The sequence below is a fragment of the Alligator mississippiensis genome, chromosome 12, assembly GCF_030867095.1.
Source record: "Alligator mississippiensis isolate rAllMis1 chromosome 12, rAllMis1, whole genome shotgun sequence".
Taxonomy (NCBI): Eukaryota; Metazoa; Chordata; order Crocodylia; family Alligatoridae; genus Alligator; species Alligator mississippiensis.
In genome coordinates, this window is record NC_081835.1 from 28,820,324 (window position 1) to 28,829,954 (window position 9,631).

At 46.4% G+C, this 9,631-nt stretch overlaps 1 pseudogene; it reads left to right on the plus strand.

The window, feature by feature from the left end:
- Nucleotides 1-1,254: 1,254 nt before the first annotated feature.
- Nucleotides 1,255-5,503, plus strand: LOC132244542 (uncharacterized protein K02A2.6-like; annotated as a pseudogene).
- Nucleotides 5,504-9,631: the final 4,128 nt, after the last annotated feature.

A 9,631-nucleotide genomic window follows, 5' to 3' on the forward strand; every position in this document is an offset into this window, starting at 1 on the left:
TGGACGTAACGAAAGTGCAGATGCCGCTTCCGGAGCCAATACCATATTAGGATAGAAGCTCCAAGAGTGGAGCGAAGAGAAGAACCGGGCATTTCAGCAAAAAAAGGAGCTAACAAAAAGTGAAAAAAAAGGAAGAAAGAGGATCCCCAAGGGATCAGAAACTTACCTTAAGACTCCTCGCAGCGCCGAGGGAAAATGGAGCTCCAAGGGCGGGGGCGGATCCCCGAGGAGATAAACTGCAGGATGCGTCAGACGCTGTGGACTTACAAAGGTAAACAAAGAAAGGAAGTTTAATCTCTTAGCCTGGGAGACAGCGCCCGGTTGTACACCAGTGGAATTCAGGACACCAGTCGAGTCCAAGGTAAAAAGTAGACCCATCTCTCATCATGTCAAAGAGAGTGTGAATTAGTGAGGTTTGAAGATAGAAGCCTGAAGAAATAAAAATTTTCTTTTGGAAACAGACAGACAGGATAGAAGAAGACTTTGTTCATTAACACTAGATTCTGTTTAGCTTAGTTGGTAGTTATTGTATAAGGACTTTATATAAGTAGAATTACCAGAGTTGTTATTTGAGGTAAGGTTAAAAAAAAAAAAGAATGTAAAAGACTATTTCTGCCTGAAAGTAAAAAAAAATAAAAAAATTGTACAGAGTGTTAAAAGATAAAAATAAAGACAAGTTCAATCTGAATCCGACTGTAATTATCTATATCTTCGAGCACATGCAGATATCCAGAGAAGCGAGTGAGATAATTTACCTTTAGTGGTCATGAACCCCTAGTAGAGACATAATCTGAACGAGCGATCGACAAAAAAAAAAAGAGATAAGACATAGCAACCCTCCTGACTCGTGGCATCAAAAAAAAAAAAAAATCTGAATATAATTATAACATCCAAGACATGGCAGGCAGGAAAAGTCGGGACACTGGTGGTCCGTTAGGTGATTTATATAGGGGTACGAGGTGACATCCTAAGCACGACCACCACAAAGTTCTATGTACATCTACTGAGGGAAACTGTTAAGATCCACCCTGGATATGATTCCAGAGAATTAAAATAATAAATAACTGTAGTTCAGCACAGGAGTGTCTAGAGTGTTGTTGCTGAGCTCAACATATCGTCTGGTGACAAGAATGGCATCCTTTGCTGAAAAGACACCCCTAGATTATGGGACAACGTCCTGAGATGAGGCTGTGTTTTGTGATCAGAGAGAAGTTTTTTTCTTCTTTTCTCTCATTACGGCTGATGTTAGTTAAAATGGCTACATTGGGGCATATAGAAGAATTTGATGTGAGCCAGCTGGCTTCTTGGGACTCTTATGCAGAAAGGCTATCCTATTACATGGAAGCCAACAAAGTGGAAAACCCAGCACAGAAGCGTGCGGTCCTCCTGACAGTCTGTGGTGTCAAAACATTTGCCATTGCTCATTCCCTCACAGCACCTGCCTTATCAAACACTAAGTCTTATCCTGAACTAATTGCTCTGCTTATAGGCACATTTTTGCCCAAGGCCATCTGTTACCCTGCAGAGACTTCATTTTTTTAAATGGGATGAGAAGGCCAATGAAGGCATAACAGGTTACCTGGCTGAGCTCTGTCACCTTGAGGAATGTTGTGAGTTTGGTGATCTCCTGGATGGCCTGCTTCATGACTGTCTTATCTATGGGGTTCAAGATGAAGCAATCCAACATCATTTGCTCTCTGAACCATATTTGACCTTGGCTACTGCACAAAAAAAAGCCTTGGCAGTTGAACCAGCATCCCACAGTGTAAGAAAAATTCGCCAGGTGTTCTCCAGCAATGTCCACTTACTCCAAAAAGATCAAAAATCAGATTATCACCAGCAAATTCAGCAGATTATACCCTCACCAACAGCAGCACGTAAGCCAATTCATCCACAGACATGTTTGAGTTGTGGCGGCCAACATAGACGAAGGAATGCAGGTTTAGGAATGTGGAGTGTCATGCCTGCAAGTAGAAGGGCCACATAGAGAGGGTTTGCCACTCAAAGACCAGTTCTGGGAGACAAAAAGACTGTGGCAAATATATTCACTCCCAAACCACTCGCAGGTTAGAGTCCTCCCCAAATTATGAGGTACAAAAACTTTATTTGATTCAAAATGTTGGTGTTGTTGAAACTCAAGGTTCTGAGGTTGCAACTGTAATAATAAATGGAAAGAAGTGCAAAATGGAAGTGGACTCAGGTTCAGGAATATCCCTCATAGATGAAAACACATTCTTCCAGTTGTTTCCCAAGTTATTGAAACCTGACTGTCACCTGTGCAACTACAATGTAGGGGCGTGAGAAACGGGCCGTATTCAATTCGGATTCAACTTCAGCTCAAATTGGGGAAAGTGATTTGATGTGTTGATTCAGATCACTGTCCCCAATTCAATTTGGCTGACTCCAAATCTGAAGATTCAATGCTGATTTGGAGAATCAGTGATTTGGCCATAGACACAACTTTAAATGTTTTTTCTATATACCTTGAGGTACCAGGTGCAGCTTGTGAATGCCACGATGCTGGGGCAAATGGAGTGTCCTGCAGGAGTGCATACTTCTGATCTACTTCTAGGTCTGCTGGGGAGCATGCGGGGCCTCCCCCCTGTGCCCTTCCGGTTCAGCAATCTGCTACGGGGGGACCCCAGGTGCCCCACCCAGACCTAGGAGGCACCAGTTGCCGAGCCAGGGGGCATGGAAGGGCCCGCCTTGTGCTCCTCAGCAGACCCAGAAGTGGACTGGAAGTACTTCTGGTCCACTTCTGGGTCTACTGCTGAGTGCACTGCAGACCCCCACATGCTCCTGTGCGATGCTCCATCTGCCCCACCATTGCAGCATTCACGAGCTGCCTGTTACCTTGAGGTATGTAGAAAAAACATTTAAAGATGTGTCTATGTCCAAATCGCCGAATCTTTCCAAATCTCTCCAAATTGATTCAGAGGGTTCTGATTCAATTTGGAGAGATTAAAGGGTCTCCTGATTCAATTCAGAGATTCGGCCACTGAATCAGGCCGAAATCTCCACCAAATCGAATCAAGGACTGAAGCTTCGCACAGCCCTACTACAATGGACACACTGTGGAAACTTTGGGAAGCTGCAGCGTAGATGTCCAGTATGGATCTGTTAGACAGTGTCCACCCCTCATTGCCACTAAGAGTTCCCGCAAAAGTCTTCTGGGGAGAAATTGGCTCTCAGCATTGGGAATCAGTATTCAAGGCATACACAGTCTCTGCACAGAAAGTCTGGAAAGGCTTGCAAGGAAGTTTCCCCAGGTATTCTCCGAGGAATTAGGAACTTACCCAGGTCCACCTGTGATGTTCCAAATGGATCCCGAGAGCCCCTATGATTATGAAGGCTCGGAATGTACCTTTGACCCTGCGGTCAAAAATTGATGCAGAATTAGATCGGCTTATCATGCAAGGGGTCCTTGAGTCAATCATGCATACAAGCTGGATCACACCAATCGTTCCCATTTTAAAACCTAACAGCAGTGTTTGTATCTATGGGGATTATAAGTGCACTGTTAATAAAGCACTTAATCAGGACCTGCACCCAGTGCCTGCCATTAACCAATTACTATCTGTTCTTGCAGGAGAGAAGGTTTTTGCCAACTTGACTTCACTCAAGCCATCAGCAATTGATATTGGATGACAAGCCTGCTGAGGCCCAAACAATAATTACACACTGGGGAGTGTTCTGTGTCAAGCACCTCCAGTTTGGAATTTCTGTGGCACTAGGAATTTCCCTGAGGCTCATGGAAAAAACGCTAGCCAGAATTCCCAGGGTTGTTCCATACTTTGATGACATGTTGATCATGGGGTCATCCTGAGAGAAACTCACTGAGAGACTCAGAGAAGTTTTACAGAGATTCAGTAAAGCAGGTATCGAAGTAAAAAGAGAGAAATCTCAACTGGGAGTTTCCAGTATCAACTTCTTGGGATATCAAATTGATGCTTCTGGCATTCACCCAGTTGAAGACAAGGCAAAAGCAATGCATGATGCCCCTATACCAAAATGCATACAGGATCTTCAAGCATTCTTAGGACTTCTCAATTTTTATCACATCTTCTTGAAAGAAAGCCACCATAGCAGAGCCCCTTCATCTCTGACTGAATAGAGGAGCTCAGTGGAAGTGGACTTACCAGCACAACAAAGCCTTCCAGGGTGTCAAGAAGTTGTTAACATCAGACTCTGTCTTTGTTCACTATTATGAGCAGAAGCCACTGTCCATTACTTGTGATGCCTCGCCTTTTGGTGTTGTCACTGTCCTCATTGCCTGATAGTACAGATGCACCCATTGCTTTTTACTCAAGAACAATGACTTCACCCAAGATGTACTATACACAGATGGATAAAGAAGCATTGGCAATCATTGCAGGACTTAAAAAATATCACAATTACATTTATGCCTGCAAATTCGAAATCTGAACGGACCACAAAACTCTTCTTGATATTTTTACTATGGACAAACCAACTTCTCCTGTTTTGTTTCCCTGTATGCAATGCTGGAACATCATGGTAAATGCATATGACTATCCACTCGTATACAAACCTGGGAAAATGACTGCAAATGCTGATGCATTGAGCTGCCTACCACTACAAATACCTGATTGTGCTACTCCTTCACCAGTGGAAGTCCTCATGCTGGAATCCACACCAGAAGCTCCTCTTCAGGCTGATCAGATAGCAAGGATGACTGCAAAATATCCTATCCTTGCCCGTGTCCTCAACTGGGTGTGGAGGGGCTGGCCTGCAGACAAATTAGCTGAGGAATTCAAGCCATTTTCATCACATCAACATGAGCTGTCTGCCCAGAAGTGTTGCCTCCTGTGGGAAAATTGTGTCATAATTCCAGAAGCAAGACACCAAATCATACTGACAACACTGCATGCAGCACACCCAGGCATTGTGAAGATGAAAATGCTGGCTAGAAGTTATGTATGGTGGCCAGGTATGGACATTGACATAGAAAGGGTTGTGAGGGTGTGCAGCATCTGTCAAGCAACCCATCATAATCCACCAAAGCAACCAGTATTCCCTTGGGAAATTACAAAGGAACACTGGCAATGCATCCACATTGATTTATGTCTTTTCATTCCACAAGAGACTGTTTGCTCAGAACTGTGGTACAGGCCCACAGTGGGTTCAATCTAAAACTGTAAGTGCCACAGGACCAATATCTTATACAGTCCAGACCGATGATGGACAAGTTCAGGGATGTCATGTGGACCAGTTGCATGGGCATTCTCCTACTGATAACCCTACACTTGAGCAACCTCCAAGCACCAATCCACCACCAACAGACATGGATTCACTGGGGAAGTGCCTACCTGTTTCCACCAGCTCAAACCCTTTTCCGTCACCCTCAGAAGGAAGCATTGCTGTTGAGTCTCCAGATAGGTTGACAGGGCCATCATCTGTTGAACCCCTCACTGAGTCAGGTTCTATGGGAATACTACAGCAGAAGCAGAGTCCACCCAAATGGTTCACTGACTATTCAGTCTAGGGGGAAGACGTGTTGTGGCTTATTGTGTTTTCATAGATTCATAGATTCATAGATGTTAGGGTCGGAAGGGACCTCAATAGATCATCAAGTCCGACCCCCTGCATAAGCAGGAAAGAGTGCTGGGTCTAGATGACCCCAGCTAGATACTCGTCTAACCTCCTCTTGAAGACCCCCAGGGTAGGGGAGAGCACCACCTCCCTTGGGAGCCCGTTCCAGACCTTGGCCACTCGAACTGTGAAGAAGTTCTTCCTTATGTCCAGTCTAAATCTGCTCTCTACTAGCTTGTGGCCATTGTTTCTTGTAACCCCCGGGGGCGCCTTGGTGAATAAATCCTCACCAATTCCCTTCTGTGCCCCTGTGATGAACTTATAGGCAGCTACAAGGTCACCTCTCAACCTTCTCTTGCGGAGGCTGAAAAGGTCCAGTTTCTCTAGTCTCTCCTCATAGGGCTTGGTCTGCAGGCCCTTGACCATACGAGTTGCCCTTCGCTGTACCCTCTCCAGGTTATCCGCATCCTTCTTGAAGTGTGGCGCCCAGAATTGCACGCAGTACTCCAACTGCAGTCTGACCAACGCCCTATAGAGGGGAAGTATCACCTCCCTGGACCTATTTGTCATGCATCTGCTGATGCACGATAAAGTGCCATTGGCTTTTCTGATGGCTTCGTCACACTGCCGGCTCATGTTCCTCTTGGAGTCCACTAGGACTCCAAGATCCCTTTCCACCTCTGTGCTACCCAGCAGGTCATTCCCTAGGCTGTAGGTGTGCTGGACATTTTTCCTCCCTAGGTGCAGCACTTTGCATTTCTCCTTGTTGAACTGCATCCTGTTGTTTTCTGCCCACTTGTCCAACCTATCCAGGTCTGCCTGCAGCTGCTCCCTGCCCTCCGGCGTGTCCACTTCTCCCCATAGCTTTGTGTCATCTGCAAACTTGGACAGAGTACATTTCACTCCCACATCCAAGTCGCTGATGAAGACATTAAAGAGTATCGGTCCAAGGACCGAACCCTGCGGGACCCCACTGCCCACACCCTTCCAGGTCAAAACCTACCCATCTACCATGACTCATCTACCACGACCCATCTACCACTCAGAGAGAGCACAGATTCCTTTTTTCGGGAGAAAAAATACTTTACCAAGGATGGAGGTGAGACTGACCGGCCTATAGTTGCCCGGGTCCTCCTTCCTCCCCTTTTTGAAAATGGGGACCACGTTAGCCCTTTTCCAGTCCTCCGGGACTTGGCCCGTGCGCCACGAGCATTCGAATATTCCTGCCAGTGGCTCTGCAATGACGTCGGCCAGTGCCTTCAGCACCCTCGGATGGAGCCCATCCGGGCCTGCCGACTTAAAGGCATCCAGTTCTTCCAAGTGACTCTGCACCATCTCAGGGTCTACGCATGGAAGTCTGGTGCCTTGCTGCTGCCTCTCTACAATCCCAGTGAGAGACGTGTCGTGCCCCTCGCTTAGGAACACTGAGGCAAAGAACTCGTTGAGGAGTTCAGCCTTGTCCCCCCTGTCTGTCACCAATTGTTTCTGCCCATTTAGCAGCGGTCCTATTCCTCCCTGGGCCTTCCTTTTACTCCCAATATATCTAAAAAACAATTTCTTGTTGTCCTTTACTTGGGTTGCCATCCTCAGCTCCATGGTAGCTTTGGCCCACCTAACTGCCTCCCTACAAGCACGAGCAGAGGAGGTATATTCATCTTTAGTGATCTCACCCTGTTTCCACTTTTTATGTGCTCCCCTTTTGGCCCTTAGGCTGCCCTGGATTTCTCTGGTCAGCCATGGAAGCCTCCTGGCCCCTTTCCCTCTTTTGCCTCGCTCGGGGATCGTCTTGCTTTGTGCCCAAAGGATCGTTTCCTTTAGGCACAGCCACGCTTCTTGGGCACCCATCCCATCAAAACTCCTACTCTGCAGTGCTTCCTTGACTAATCGCCTGAGTGCATTGAGATCAGCTTTCCTAAAGTCTAGCACTTTCACCCTACTAGTTACCTTACCCACTCGCCGTCTTATGTTGAATTCTATTATAAGGTGATCACTGTCTCCCAAATGGCTACCGATCTGGAGGTCCCCTATCATGTCATCTCCCGTTGCCAATACCAGATCCAGTATGGCATTCCCCCTAGTGGGACCATGCACCTCCTGTGTCAGGTGGAGGTCCTGTACATAAGTTAGAAACCTGCGTGAGCGATGGGACCTTGCTGTCTGCGTCTCCCAGCAGATGTCCGGGTAGTTTAGGTCCCCCATGACTACCGCCTCTTTAGCTTTTATGGTCTCCGAGAGTTGCCTCAGGAGCCCCGCATCTATTTCTTCCCCTTGGTGTGGGGGTCTGTAACAGACCCCTACCACCAAATCCCTTTCTCCTTGCCCCCCATGTAGCCTAACCCACAATCCTTCTACTTCCTCAACCTCAGATTCTGTCTTGATGAGGGTTGATGTGTATTGCTCACTGACATAAAGTGCAACCCCCCCCCCCCCTTTCTTCCCTGACCTGTCCTTTCTATACAATCTATAGCCCTCAATATGTACCGCCCAGTCATGGGATGAATCCCACCAGGTCTCTGTTAGCCCCACTAAGTCATTTTCCTTGTACTGTCCCTTTAAGACCAGAGGCTCCATTTTCAGCATTGCAAGGTTCAGAAGTTTTGGCAGTTTTGCAGCACTGGAGACTCCTTTTTTCTGCCATGAGGACCCAAAGGCATTCTTGGTTCTTCTCATTCACCAGGATTGAGCTGGGTCAAGTCAGAGGCAGAGTAAGTATAAGTTCTGCATACATATACTGAGGGCAATTGTTAAGATCCACCGTGGACATGATTCCAGAGAATTATAATAATAAATAACTGTAGCTCAACACAGGAGTGTCCAGAGTGTTGTTGGTGACCTCACAACATATCACAGCCAGTATCAAGTGGAGTGCCCCAGGGGTCAGTCCTGGGTCCAGTTTTATTCAATGTCTTCATCGATGACCTGGAAGATGGCATAGAGTACATCCTCAACAAAATAGCAGATAACACGAAGCTGGAGGGAGAAGTAGATATGCTGGAGGGTAGGGCTAGGATTCAGAGTGACCTAGACAAATTAGAGGATTGGGCCAAAAGGAATCTCATGAGGTTCAACAAGGACAAGTGCAAAGTCCTGCACTTAGGACTGAACAATCCCATACACCACTACAGGCTGGGGGCTTACTGGCTGGGCAGCAGCTCTGCAGAAATGGACCTGGGGGTTACAGTGGGCAATAAGCTCAATAGGAGCCAGCAGTGTGCCCTTGTTGCCAAGAAGGCTAACAGCATACTGCACTACATTGGTAGATGTGTTGCCAGTAGGTCAAGGGAAGTGATTATTTCCCTCTGTTCAGCATGCTGAGGCCACATCTGGAGTACTATGTTCAGTTTTGGGCTTCCCACTATGGAAAGGATGTGGACAAATTGGAGAGTCCAGCAGAGGGCAACAAAAATGGTGAGGGGGCTGGGGTACATGTCTTATGAGGAAGGACTGAGAGAATTGGGCTTATTTAGTCTACAGAAGAGGAGAAGTCTACAGAAGACTGAGAGGGGACTTAATAGCAGCCTTCAACTACCTGAAGTGAGGTTTGAAAGAGGATGGAGCTAAACTGTTCTCAGTGGTGGCAGATGACAGAACAAGGAACAATGGTCTCAAGTTGCAGCAAGGGAAGTTGAGGTTAGATATTAGGAAGAATTTTCTTACCAGAAGGGTAGTAAAACACTGGAACAGGTTACCCAGAGAGGCGGGGGTTTTCAAAACCCAGCTAGACAAAGCTTTGGCTGGGATGATATAGTTAGGGATGGTCCTGCTTTGAGCAGGGGGTTGAACTAGATGACCTCTTGAGGTCCTGTCTAGCCTTAACTTTCTATGATTCTATGCATGTTTATTCTGAACATTTTTTGCTTCGTTCTGCTTTCCAGAAAGCAAGCTGTGAGTCTTATTTGGGATTTTATGGCATATAAGAAAATATGGAAATGAAAGTCCTTCATTACCAACCTGTCCTGTCCTTGTTGTTACAGGCCACTGCCATGGCTCTTAAATCACACTTCCTTTTTTTATGTATGTTTCCAATACTTCACACACAACAACAGAGCTCCAAACTACCTTTCATTGAGTCATAGAACTT